The sequence below is a fragment of the Nothobranchius furzeri genome, chromosome 7, assembly GCF_043380555.1.
Source record: "Nothobranchius furzeri strain GRZ-AD chromosome 7, NfurGRZ-RIMD1, whole genome shotgun sequence".
NCBI classification, from domain to species: domain Eukaryota; kingdom Metazoa; phylum Chordata; class Actinopteri; order Cyprinodontiformes; family Nothobranchiidae; genus Nothobranchius; species Nothobranchius furzeri.
This window is the reverse complement of record NC_091747.1, coordinates 27104532-27118738: the sequence shown is the minus strand read 5'-3', so window position 1 is coordinate 27118738 and position 14207 is coordinate 27104532. Positions and strand designations below refer to the sequence as shown.

Here is a 14207-nt window from a genome sequence, read left to right as displayed (position 1 = left end):
TCAAGATCGGTTTTTAAATCACTGCATGGTTTAGCTCCGTCTTGCAGTCTTTGTCACAGCCTTGTACCCCGGAACGGGCACTTTGTTCAGAGAACCGTCCCTGCTCTCTGTGCCCAGAACATCTTTAGATGTTTAGATGTTACATGTGAAACTTTTAGATGTTATATGGGACTGTTTTAGGTGTTTGGATGCTACAAGTGAACACTGTAGGATTCACTTATGTGACTTAAGTGGAGAAGATTTCCAGAGTTTGTCGTGTTTAGAGGTTAAAGTCCTATCACTGGTCCTCTGCTGACTGAAGTCTGATTCCTCAGCAGCAGCTGCAATGAGTCGTCTTCCCTTGATGCCCTGCAGGTGACTCAGGCCTGACTGATGGCAGGCCCTGCCCCTTGTGATGTCATCAGAGTATAAAAGGGCTGGTGGCTGGTGGGCAGCTCTGAGCAGACTCGGCGTTCCCGGCCCGGACGCCTCGGCTGGAGGGACTGCTGTCAGGAGGAAAACCAGAACTACTCGCCGTTGGCTTGTAGTTTTGTTTTTTTCTGAGGGCTTCCAGCTCCACTCAGCTGCTCTTCTGGAACTCCTGACCCATTTTCTGGATAAAGATTCTCAGCTTCCTGCAAACCGCCCAAATCTGGGCCCCCCAGGCATCCTTGTAAAGACAAGTAAGTGAAGTTTTTGTGACTGAGTGTTTTAGGTCTGGTTTTTGAGGGGATCTGGTTCTGGAAGCTTTTGTGCTGTGTCTGGAGCTAGAGGTGACGCCGAGGTCCAGAATAGCTGTTGAGATGCCCGATGGCTTTTTAAGGGAATCAACAGCAGCAGCTATCACTTCTCCAGATATGTGCCCCACATGGTGCTGTCACTCAAGGGGAGGGTGTGTGTGTGCTCTATTTATAGTGTCTGGTTAACCCCGCATCCCCACCCCCAGCCTGTGGCGTTGATTGACAGCACCAACACCTCTCCCTCTGTGGGTTCAGATTTGGTTTCTCTCTTTTTAACTTGTCCCGATCCAGCTCACCCAATTGAATCTGAACTGGTATCAGTCTGACAGGGGGCTGTGACGCAGAACCACTTTAAGTTTGATCTGTAGTCAAACCCCTTATCGGTCCCATCGTATCTATCTTTTCTAACATCTTCTGTCCTCTGGTGGAATGTCGAAGTACTGCAGGTGGAAAGCCAGCATTCCTTTTTATTTTTGACATTTAACAATGCTTGAACTTTGGGGTTAGGGTTAGCCTGAACCTAGCCTATCAGCAACCAGAACAGGATCCGGGTCAAAGTAGACTTTTTAGTCATATTAGTTATTAAGACACTTGGTGTCAAAACATGAACTTGAAATGGTTCTCCATGCCTTTATCTCCTCCCATCTAGATCACTGTAACACACTTTTCACATATTTTAAGCAAAAAGCCCTTGACCACCTTCAGTTGGTCCAGAACTCTGCAGCGAGGCTCCTAACTGGAGCCAACAGAAGAGCACACATCACTCCTATTCTAATGTCTCTGCACTGGTTACCCGTTAACTTGGAGTTCATTTTAGAATCCTGATTATAACCTTCAGGGCTCTACATGGTCAAGCTCCTCCCTATATTACTGAACTGTTAAAGCCTTATGCTCCAACCCGAGCCCTCAGGTCCGCCCACCAGAACCTTCTAGAAGTTCCAAAGTCCAGATATAAAAGTCGAGGTGATCGCTCCTTCCAAACTGTAGGACCTCGACTCTGGAATGACCTCCCTTTGTCCTTACGCAGCATTGACAGTCTGGACTCTTTTAAACAACAGCTGAAGACCCTTTTATTTAAAGCTGCTTTTACCTAAAGCTTTTATTTTCTCATTTTTAACTCAAATTTTTTATCTTTAATCTGTTTATGAAATAGAAAAATTTTATGACTTTATTTTTTCTGATGTAAATCTATCTCTGTTTTGAGATCATTATGGTTTATTTTGTTTTGATCTATGTGAAGCACTTTGTGATTCTATGTCTGTGATAAGTGCTATATAAATAAAATTTACTTACTAATATTTTATTTGTTTTTAGTAAAAATCTTAACATTAAAACATGAAGTGTTTATCACCAGGAGGTATCATCTCTACCATCTAGGTTCATGCAGAATCCCTCTAAAGTTAAAGTCCCATTAGTTGTCACACACACAGGTGTGTGTGCGAAATTTGTTCTCCGCATTTGACCCATCCCCTGGGGGAGCGGTGAGCTGCAGACACAGCCGCGCTCGGGAACTATTTGGTGGTTTAACCCCCCAATCCAACCCCTTAAGCCGGGCGTACACTGTGCGACTTTTTCACTCGCAGCACTCAGCTTCAGCTCAAACTGTACGACTTCCTCGCAGAGCAGATCTCACGAGTCATGTGCTCACACTGCACGACCCAGTTCTCGGATGCGACCTGACTGCTCACACTGTATGTCTGATAGCAGCACGTCGGCCCTAAAATATGCTAAAAATAGCCGTTTTTACTCAACACGTCAGACTTTTTTGTCTTGTTTTGCCTGTTGTCCTTCGGGAGAGCTGCAGGAGGACACACAGGGATTTATGGGGGTTGGATGAGGAAAACGAAATAAAGAAAGTAAATCTGTGTTTTGTGATCAGTTTAATTTGACATGAACACGACAAACACACTTTCTTGACAATCTTTGTGAGTAAAAAAACGTGTAGAAACAAAAACGAACAACTTGTGTTATTAGGGAAATAGCGAGCGGCGTTGATGCAGGATTGCGCATGCGCCGTGAGCGGTTCTGATACATTTTGGGTCGCAGCTGCTCGCAGCACCGCTTCAACAGTGCGATACCCTCACGAGGGACGAGCGAAATATTAAACACACCAGAAGTCCGTGCGACCTCACGACTGCTGATCGGCAGCTGGTCACGTGGTGTTAATCGCCTCTCGTAACCCCCTGTACACTACACGACCGCTCGGCACAAAACTCACCCCGATGTCGTGGATTCTCGCACGACTGGAAAATCGGCTCAAAAAAGTTAAAAAGTCGCACAGTGTACGCTCGGCTTTAATGCTGAGTGTCAAGCAGGGAGGCAATGGGTCCCATTTTTTCAAAGTCTATGGTATGACCCAACCAGGAATCAAACCCCTGATCTCCCAGTCTCAGGGCAGATCCTCTACCACTAGGCCACTGAGAAAGGTGGCCTAAGGGCCATAAAGGGTCCACTAGCCACACTTTGGACTCCCTTGTTGTATTTGTATAGAATTATATGTTAAAATGACATTTATATAATTAACAACTAACCTGTTTAGTTCTAGTTTTTAGTACTAGAGTTAACTGCCTGGACTGGTCCTGAGGTCTGGTACTGGTACTGACCTGCTGATAGTGGTTGATCCGTTTTGTTCTTTGTTCCAGGGACAATAAGAAATTTTACATATATTGTCCAACAAATTATTGACGATAAACAATATTATTGTTGACATTATCTAGACCAAAATAACCACTTACGTAATGTTAATATATCATAATAATGCAAGTACACCCTTTAAAATAAAACAATTAAACCAGAACTTCTAAATAATGGAATAAAACAACAAAAAAAGAATAAATAAAAAAGGACTCCCACTCCGTTAGAAAATATTGCACTAAAACAATAAATGAGACCCTGTCTCTCTCAAACAATAAATGCCAAGGCCTTTAAGTGTTAAAAACCAAAACTGCACTTCAATAATGATCATAAAGAATGATAATACAGTTGTACATTTCTTAGCCTCGATATGTCGAGGTTGGAAAAGTTATTATTTAGTTCATTTTCATCTATTGTATGATAGTGTTGTCAAAAAAATCGATACCTAGATATAAATCGATACTAAAAGTGGTATCTAAATTAGATATTCCATCCCTTTGGTATCGATATTATGGACTATTATACACAGCCTTCTTCAAGTACACCGACACGCACGACAGCCAGATGCCGTAAAGCAGCCTCCGCCTCCCAAACAAAAGAAGAAGACGCCGCATGGCTACATTGACATTTCCCACGCGAGTTGTCTCTGATCCAAGTTTCATCTGCCAAATAAATAAACAAAAACATAAACAGCGAATTTGGGAGGCGCTTCACAGCCCAACTTAATTAGCATACCAAGTATGCCAATATGCATATATGCTTAACCCTTTGATGCATTATGGTCACTACAGTTGACAGGTACTCAAAATTGTTATTTCTTTATTTTTGCTATTAAGCACAGCTGTTGAAGACTTTATTGCATGTGAGCTTCTCCATTTGGACTTCAGTAAGTCAAGCCACCATATTTCGTGTTCAGAATGCACGCTGTCCACTGAGATGGACATGTAATAAATTATTTGTAAATTAACAAAATGTTACCAAAAAAATGTGTTGAAATTTGTTTCATCCACACCTAAAGATGAATGAAAAAATTGTTTAAAAAATCATGGTTGAAGATTTCATAATTCATGCATCAGAGGGTTAAAGGAAACTCCCGTTTATTGCAACCCGGACTTAATTTCTAGCATGTAGTACGTTTGTTTACTCACGCTGACAACTTTGGTGCTACTTGGATTCCCCGGGTTATTTAGATCCATCGGCGAATCGCCATCAGTGTATATCAATATAACGGGTGCGGACGGGCACCCATGGTGCAGCCTCGAAATAAGACATTATCTGCACCAAAACATCTTCACGTCGAAAGGTTTTGTTAGGAATCATTAACATGATTCCCCTGTTCGTTTGGAGCGGGTCTGGGATTTCTAGGCGTGAACAGACTAGCCGCGGCTAATCTAACCGGCGCTTTTAATTACATCACTGCCGTGCGCCAATCTGTTTTTAGTAAGATTACCGGTAGATATACCTTTGTCCTACTGTGGAGAAATTTGTTTTCTCCCTTTATTGACCAACAGAGTTGTTCAAAACTACAGAACAAAACATATGGTATTACATCTTATGACAAAAATACTACTTAGACAGAGTTTAAGCAGCAAAACATCACTCTGCAAATAGTGTATATATAGTGAGACAATTCATGATTTAAAGTGTTAACTTTTGCCAGTTTTTGTATGCACGTTTTAAAAAATGCTGATACTTGAAAGGTTTAAGCACTTTACACACTTAATTCTTAACATTTAATTTTTGCAATATAAATTGAGGAATGTTATTTTTTGAATAAACTTGTTCAATAAATTGGTGTTTTTAAATAGTATCGAAATCGAGTATCGAGTTTTTTTCCCAGTATCGAATCGAGTTTGAAATTTTAGTATCGTGACAACCCTATTGTATGATTAATCGATTCATTGATTGTCCCCCCAGTCCTATTCTTGTGTTTGAATGATCCCTGAACCTGTTAAGTAAGTTACTTCCAGAGGGCATTAGTGACGGTGAGTCTGGAAAAAGAGTCTGATTTTTGAGTTTCGGGTTAATCTCTGATTAATCTGATTATTAATCTGATAAAATGCGTTGATAATAATCAGTTTTTCACCAAACATTTGACTGGATTCGCATGTTAAATAACCAGAGACCCGAAATACCCTAAACATTCTAAATTAAACAATAAAGTCTGAGATTAAATAAATTATAGAGAAGAAAAGATACGGCAAATGTTCTGATCGTAATGTACTAATATACTTTATTTATCCAGGAAAAGAGATTTATCCCTGAACTGGCAGTAGGTCATCCAGAACGCTGCTGCTAGGTTACTGACGAACACAAACCGATGTAGCCATTTGTCCCCGGTCTTGGAAAGTCTCCATTGACACCCTGTCACCTTCCGTATACAGCTACAGTTATTGACCTTTGTTTTTATAGCGCTTCATGACCTGACACCTCCTTATCTGTCCGACCTGCTCACTCCTTATGTGCCTACGCACATGCTGAGGTCAACTGATCTGCTGCTCTGCAATGCATGCAACCAGGTGTGCTACAAATCCAGGGGTGAACGCACATTTGTCTATGCTGCCCTAAACTATGGAACTCACTTCCCATTACAGTTTGGCGGGCTCCCTCTTTGGCGGTTTTAAAATCTCATTTTGTGACTTGGCTTTTAGACAGTGACTCGTTTGATTGCTTTGATGTGTTTCCTATTGGTCTTATAGTTTTTATCTGTTATTGCTGTTCAGTACTTTTATCCTCATTGTTTTTGCCTTTATTTGGTTTTAATCGATCCTGCCTGTGCAGCACTTTGGGCAGCTCACATGCTGTATTTTAGAGCCCTGCACGGGCCTAAAATCTGAGCCCGCGTCCGGCCCGGCCCGAGGGGGGTGGAGCCCCAGCCCGACCCGGTCCGAGAAGGTTTTCAGGATTCTCTGGCCCGACCCGAGCCTGAGCCCGACTCTTGTTTTTAACCTTTCATAATCAGGGTATCTGCAGGTTTAAGGGAGCCAAATTTAAGACTTTTTAAGACCTTTTTTAAGGCCACTTTGACCAAATTTAAGTAATTTTTTTAAATTAAGTTTAAGCTTTAATTTCCAGCTATTGCCTGGAACTGGTGCTAACCACGTCGCGAACGTGGGATTAGCCATCCAGTTACCATTAAACTTGCACTTCCCCGTGGCGCAAGCTCCCACTAGCTTAACCAGCTAATGTGCCCATCTAAAAATAGCCCCCTTTCACAACCAACTGAATGTGTACGGTTCTGCTTATGCCAACCATCATACACAAAAAATGCTGAACACTCGAAATTCACGAAAATTTTATAGAAATAAAAGAATCTTGTTTATTGGGTCTTTGGTAATTTAAGACCTTTGGAAACTGTATTTAAGGATTATTTGTCATTTTTAAGGATTTTCAAGGCCTTAAATTTGGAAAAGCAAATTTAAGACTTTTTAAGACTTTTTAAGGACCCGCGGATACCCTGATAATGTTTTAGCGTGATAGAATGCTCCGCATTCTAATTATCTGTGAGAAGCGTTCTGCAGTAAAAAAAAAAAGAAAAGAAAAGAAAGAAAAACAGCATCAGTGCAGCATTTTTTTCTAACAGAGCGTATTTTTCGAGCGGCAGATGAAATTTACGAACAATATATTAATTGGATGCGTTTGTAAATGTAATCTGCTCTGAAAATGCGCTCTTGTGCAATTAGAAAAAAAAAGCAGCATTCTAGTTTTCTAACTGCGAGCACATTTTCAGAGCGGCAGATTAAATAAACGTTCCCAATTATTATAGCATTAGTAAATTTAATCTGCCGCTCTGAAAATGCGCTCTCCAGTTAGAAAACCCCCAGCAATGAATGCTGTATTTTTTTTAACTGCAGAGCGAATTTATTCACAGAAAAATAGAATGCTGCCATTTTCATGAGAATAAACGAATGGTTTCTGACATCAAAGTGGACATAAAATGGCATATTAGAATAGAGGCACATGTTTCAATCAGCAGTTTGAGAATTTGATTATATAGGCGCATTTATAAACCACACAGCTTAACTGAGCTAACGGTGCGTGAGAAGCAGGCAGGTGCTGCTGCGTTTGTGTTTCAGGTTTTTTTTATGAATTCTATTAAAAACTAAAGGCGCCCGGCCCGGCCTGTGTCCGAGGTAATTACACAGTCATTGGCCCGAAGCCCGGCCCTTGGGCCGTCGGGCCGGGCCGACCCGCGGGCCCAGGGCTTCAGTGCAGGGCTCTACTGTATTTAAATGTGTAGAAATAAACTGGTATGGTAAATAATCTCTTACCGGATGTCCTGGCCAAGATGAGAAGCAGGCCAAAAATGACTTAAAGGTTTATTCTAAATTGCCTGTATTTATATAGCTCTACTACCCCCCAAGGTGCTTTACAATACTTCAAGTCTTTCACCCATTTACACACTGGTGATGATGAGCTACATCATAGCCACAGCTGCCCTGGGACACACTAACAGAGGCCACCAGTCCCTCCGACCACCAGGAGGCAAGGAGGGTGAATTGTCTTGCCCAAGGACACAAAGACGAGACGGGACTCAAACCTGCAACCTTCTGGTTACCGTTCCTGACTCCAGGCTCGCTAACTGCCACCAGCTTCTGCCTCTGACACCAATTAGACTGAAGTTTTAAATAAAAAGTCACTTCTGCGCTCAGATCAGATAAACCTGTCCTGGTTCTGCTGCAAGTTCTGCTACAGATTTCTTCTTTTTTTAATCTCCAGAATAATAATAATAATTAGAAAATAGAAAAGCCTTTCAGGTCATTCATGACTCTGCTGGGCCTGTCAGAAGCTGACAGGGTTAGAAGATCCAGACTGGACCAACAAAGACCAGTTAGAACCCAAAAGAACCAACAAGGCCCAGGAGAAACCTTGAGGGACTGGTGGACTCCTGAGACATAACAGTGATCCAAACTGAGGTCATCAGATCCAATTAGACCTTCTCCCATTCAGAACCTGTCGAGACAAACTGGGCTGCAGTCAGAAGCAGAAACTACAGACCTGGTTTTACTAAGTCCTACTTTAACAAATATTATTTCTGTCTCCATGTTCAGTTCAGGTAAAACTTAAAGATTTTTTTAATTAAGTCAAGTCACATGACTCAGAATCTAGCTCTGATTGGTTGTCTGGTTCTACACCTGTACAATTAATAATTGTCTTTCCGTCTGAGGTTCAAGACAGATGTCAGACCCAGAGCTGATCTCTGGTTGGAGTCTACAAACAGTTCCAATAAAGTGGCTCAACTCTTCATTTAAACAGGGTTTGTTTAATGATCTAATTCTGTCTAAAAACCTGGACTTGCTGTTTCTGACTGAAGTTTGGCAGCAAACATTTGCTTATTCTGGTCTGACTGAACTTGAGTGGTTAGTCTTGTCTTAGCCAGCCCCGAAGTTCTGGTCGTGGTGGAGGCCTAGCTGTTGTTTTTAGAGACCATCTTCCATGTAGCTCTACAACCTCTGGTCACTTTGCATCTTTTGAACTGCAGCTGATAAAAGTCGGGCGTAAGGACCCGTTTTACTGTGCTGTGGTTTATCTTCCTCCTTCAGGAGTTTAGTGACTTTCTATCATCCACTGTGAAGCTATCCAGACTGGTGATTGTTGGTGATTTTAACATCCACATTGATGATGCCTCAGACCTCTTTGCCACTTTGACTCCTTTGGCTTTACTCAGCATGTTTCTGGCCCCACACACACCAGAGGGCACACTCTGGACCTTGTTTTTACCCTGGGTCTAAACGCTGACAGTTGGTGCATTTACTTGTGCATCAGTAAACTAAAATATTGCCTCAAAAAGACTGACTTTTTTTAATGCATGTAAACACGTTAGTTTGGCTAAAAGCAAACTTATGCTTATTGAGCAGAAGTACCCAGATAATGCAATTGGAGCCCGACTTTCTCTACATGTAAACGTCTTAGTTGAGCTGGTACCGGTTGGACACCAGTGGGAAAGAAGTGACAAGGCACCAGAAGCAGTCTTCTGATAATATCATCACCACAATGTAGCACCATCGAACTCCCTAGTGGTGATGACCTACATTGTAGCCACAGCTGCCCTGGGGCACACTGACCGAGGTGATGCTGCTGTACACAGTTGCCACTGGTCTCTCCGACCACCACCACAAGTAAAGCTCAATGGCGCCCCTTAATCAATCAATCAATCAAGCATTCATTTTATTTATAAAGTCCCTTCCCACCCCCAATCAAGAGGGCCAAAGGTGCTGAACATAGTGCAAAGAAGCAGTACAATAAAACAGCTCTATAATAAAATACAGAGACAAAAACATTTAAAAACAAAAAAGAGCTAAAAACAATAACAATTGTGATCAAAACTATTAAAATGTGAGTAAAAACAACTAAGAAACAGACCTAGAATACAGCTTAAGCCTTGCTTTAAAAGTGGGCAGCGATGTGGACAGTTTGATTTCTTGTGGGAGGTAGTTCCAAAGCTGAGGTTCCAGAACTGCAAAGGCATGATCACCCCAGACTTATGCTTTGATCCCGGTACCACCAAAAAGTCACTCTGACCTGAATGTAGCGATCTTGCAGGGACATAACGGGTCAGCAGGGAGGCTGAATATGGTGGCGCTGATCCAGCCAGGGATTGAAAAACAAGGACCAGGATTTTGAACAAGATGCAACTCTTCACCGGTAGCCAGTCCAAAGCTGTCAGGAGGGGAGTGACATGCTCCCACTTGCGTGCTCCATACAGAAATCTGGCAACAGCTTTTGGACCAGCTGGAGCTGAGTCATTAAGGACTGGCTCAAGGCAGCATAGTTGCAGTACTCTAGCCTAGAGATGATAAAAGCATTGGCGACAGTTTTCAACTCCTGTTTAGTTAAGATCGACTTAATATTAGATAAGCACCTTAACTGATAGAAACACGAGCATACAAAAGAGTTCACCTGACTACCAAATCGTTGACCAGAGTCTATCTTGACACCCAAGTCCGTAATCATGGACTTCTTTTAGGGGAGCAACGATGAAAGGCCCAATCCATGGGGCTGGCGGTCATTTGGAGTAAAAACTATTATTTCAGTTTTTCCCTCATTTAAAGAAAGGAAGTTGGACCCCATCCATTGGGGAACATCATGCAGGCAATTCACCAGCTACTGTATGGTACCCTGTTTAACAGGCGTATACAGTTGACAATCGTCAGCATAGAGATGGACATTAATGCTATGTTTTCTAAACAATAGTTCCAGTGGTAGCAGATAGAGGGAGAACAGCAGGGGGCCCAGAACAGAGCCCTGAGGAACCCCCCACCCAAGCTTAGCATCTCCTGAAGAATAAGAGTCAAAGGAAACAGAGAAAGCCCTATCCATGAGGTAGGACCTCATCCACTCTAACCCAGAACCAGTGAGCCCCACCCAGTGTTCCAGTCGATTCAACAGAATCTGATGGTCAACAGTATCAAATGATGCTAAGTCCAGTAGCAGCAGAACCGAAGCCTCATCCGCATCAGTTGCTAAAAATGTATCATTTAAAATTTTAAGAGGGCAGTTTCAGTGCTGTGTCCAGCCCAAAAACCAGACTGAAATGGTTCCAAGATGTCATTTTGGGCAAGAAAAGACTGAAGCTGCAGACACACTGGAACTGTGCTGGAGGTTAAACTGCTGTTAACTATACTTAAAACAGGGGGGGGGGGGGGGGGGGGCAATGGCAGAAAAAGCCTACTTAAAAAACCAGGCTGGCCTACCATCATGTGGAGAGCCAGCAGGTTTTAACCTTGAGACAATCCCCTCAAGCTCGGGCAAGGTTACCTGTGTAAGAGAACTTAAAGGGACTTTAAGGAGTTTTGAATTTTTATGCTCGCGATTGCCCCCTCAGGCCAAAAGCGTAACGGCAGCTTCAATAGTAGGCTCGTGCACGAGGCACGCATGCTGTACGTGCACACTCCTTAATGAAAATAACAGCTGAGACAGTCCTGTGTGTGTGTGTGTGTGTGTGTGTGTGTGTGTGTGTGTGTGTGTGTGTGTGTGTGTGTGTGTGTGTGTGTGTGTGTGTGTGTGTGTGTGTGGCCCGGAGGACAGGAGAACGCGCAGCTAATTAATTAAATAATTTGGTTCTGTATCCTTTCTCTTCAGCACAGCCGACAAAGGTTGAAGATGGGTCAGTCTTCCTGCATGCTCAGATCATTCCCTTCTCTTGCTTGAAAAATTGTTCCAAAATGAAAGTTGAACCCACATCTTTTTTATCTGTGAATTCAATGCCATTGGGCAAGTCTCAAATAAAAAATTTGGGCATCTTACTGTAAAAAAATATACCATTAATGTAAAAAAGAAACTAAGTAAACTAGGTTCACATCCAGAATCGAACCCAGGTCTTCTGTACGAGAGTCCGACTAACCAGGTGAGCTAAAGCGCCAGTGATGTCTTTTGTATCTGTAACATTTATATCCTTGATGACAGCTGGAACAACGTTCAAAGAACGGTTCGGAGCGAAAATGGCTATTTTGTTGCTAATTTGCAGGAAATATCTAGAGGAAAGTAGCTAAGGGTCCTCAGAAATGTAGCTAGGTTCATCACTAGGCTTTAGGAACAGCGACAAAGTCGCTGAGTTGGCACTACCTCATTCTCTGCTGCTAAAGCTACGGATAGCAAATGCTACAGGCTATGCCTGAGCGTGAACGTGCATGAAGCAGCCTGCTCGACCCGAGCATCTCTCTTTTTCTGTGATTTTACAGGAAAACAGGCAATCACAGTAAAAATGCCAGGGCTCATTCTACAGGACCAGGGCATTGCAGGAGAATGTATGAAGAAAACATTTATTATTTCTATACATGTTTTGGCTGTCAAACTTCCATAATGCCCCTTTAAAAGACACAGATGGGCGAGATGGAGAAGACAGGTTATCAGCTGAGTTCTGAGAGGAAGCTGACCTCACCGCATCAGCTTTTTCCAGAAAGTAAGATAAAAACTGACAGGTTCCTACTGATGGCTCCATGCCATTGGTTCCAGTGGGAGGATCAAGTCCTAAAGAGAGTACGCTGATCACCTGCTGCTGAAGAAATAGTATTTGAAAAATAGTCATTTCTTGCTTTTTTGACTGTCTTATTATACCATCTCAGCTTCTCTCTGAACCATTCCAGGGAGACTTGGAGTCTGTCTTTCTTCCATTTCCTTTCTGCGCTCCTACATTCGTGTCTAACTGCTTTAACAGCGTCAGTGTTCCACCGTTCTCAATTGGGCCTGGATCGTCTGGTGGAAAGTGGAGCAGAGTCATCTAAAATCAATGTACATAATTTGTTAAACTGGACAATGAAGGACTCTTTGCTGATAAGCATGGAGTACAACATTGGCCAATCTGAAGACATTGCAAAAATAAAAACAAACAATTTCTGTTCATTTAAAGACCATGACATTCTGATGGGTGCCATGCTGGAAGATGCTTGGACAGGAATATCATATTCACGCAGAAGAGCACAATGATCAGAAAAAGCTGTTTCGATGACATTAACTTCTGAAACTTTAACTCCAAAAGAAAGGACCAAGTCCAGCATGTGACCCTGTTCGTGGATTGGGCCAGTGCTCCACATCATAATGTTAAAAACCTCTAAAATATTGAGAAACTCCCCAACCATCAGTTTTTCTGGACAGCACACATGTTTATTAAAATCACCCAAAATGACAGCACGATCATATCTTGGGATAAGAACTGACAGCAAATCAACAAAATCAGTCAGAAAGTCCAGATTAAATTTCGGTGGACGATAAATAAGCATCCCCAGAAATTTAGAAGAAAACCCAAAGTCAAACAGGGAGTACTGTATTCTAAACTACGGAAGAGCATCTTCGAGCCCACTTGACAACAGCTAAAACAGTCCTTATTAACCCAGGCCAGGTTTCGCCTTGGCCAACAGTCCTGGGGGAATTAAAACTAATATACCGTTCTGGTAATAGTTCAGCCAGGACACCGATGTGCCCCTGACGGATCCATGTTTCCACAATGCAGAGTACGTCAAAGTTATGGGTTTTAATAAAGTCGTTCAGGAAGTGAGCCTTGTTCATAACCGACCTGGCATTGATGAGCCCAAAAGGGCGGGCAGATGAAGCAGCAGTCATAGGCAGTAGGGTTGGGCGGATCGATCTAAAATATCGATAGAATCGATCTAACATTGTTATTGAGTATTTATTAGATACCTGCGTGATGATATCGATTCAGTTTCTTCAAATCTGGCAAGCCATGATGTACTCACCGCTACAGATGTCGGTCTAATCTGGCAAGCCATGATGTACTCACCGCTACAGATGTCGGTCAGCGAGGCAGTCCACCAAACACCGTCAAAGAAGATGCAAAACACATCCTTTTCCTAAATAAACGTTAGTACTTCTATCTGATCTTGACTCAAACAAAAGCTAAAGTCATAATAGTCCAAACTTGATGCCAAAGCCATTTCAAATGAGCGGCTGACCGCAGACTAGTCAAGTTTTTTTTTCCAATAACATCCCGCCTACTTAGTGTTGCGATTGGCCCATGAAATCTACAGAGCGCTATGATTGGACCACTATTGAATGGCAGCCATCTTGATTTGTAGTTTACCTGGCTGATACCTGTGATTGGACCGTTTTGAGCGGCAGCCATGTTGGTTTGCAGGGACATCCCGCCTACCTCGCTAAAAGAGCGCTGTGATTGGCCCAACAAACCATTAAAGCACTGTGATTGGAATGCCATGGATGTCAGTCAACGGAGCAGTCCGCCGTTATATTTAAAAGAAGTAAAACAGTGCGCCAGCACGAGACAAGCACAGAACAGCAGAGAGCACTGTTGTGACTGCGTGATGGCAGACCGAAAAAAGCTTTACACAGCTTTATACATTTCAAATAGAAAAAAATCTTGAGATTGTTAACCATTTTTAA

The 14207-nt window shown here is 42.5% G+C and overlaps 1 protein-coding gene across 4 annotated transcripts in view; it reads left to right on the top strand.

The window, feature by feature from the left end:
- Positions 1-438: 438 nt before the first annotated feature.
- Positions 439-14207, top strand: part of ttn.2 (titin, tandem duplicate 2) — a 215954-nt gene continuing 202185 nt past the window's right edge. For all 4 annotated transcript variants that reach the window (XM_070552978.1, XM_070552977.1, XM_070552976.1 and 1 more), the window contains exon 1: positions 439-662. The gene's annotated coding sequence lies outside the window, so the exon portion shown is untranslated. The remainder of the gene's footprint in view (positions 663-14207) is intronic.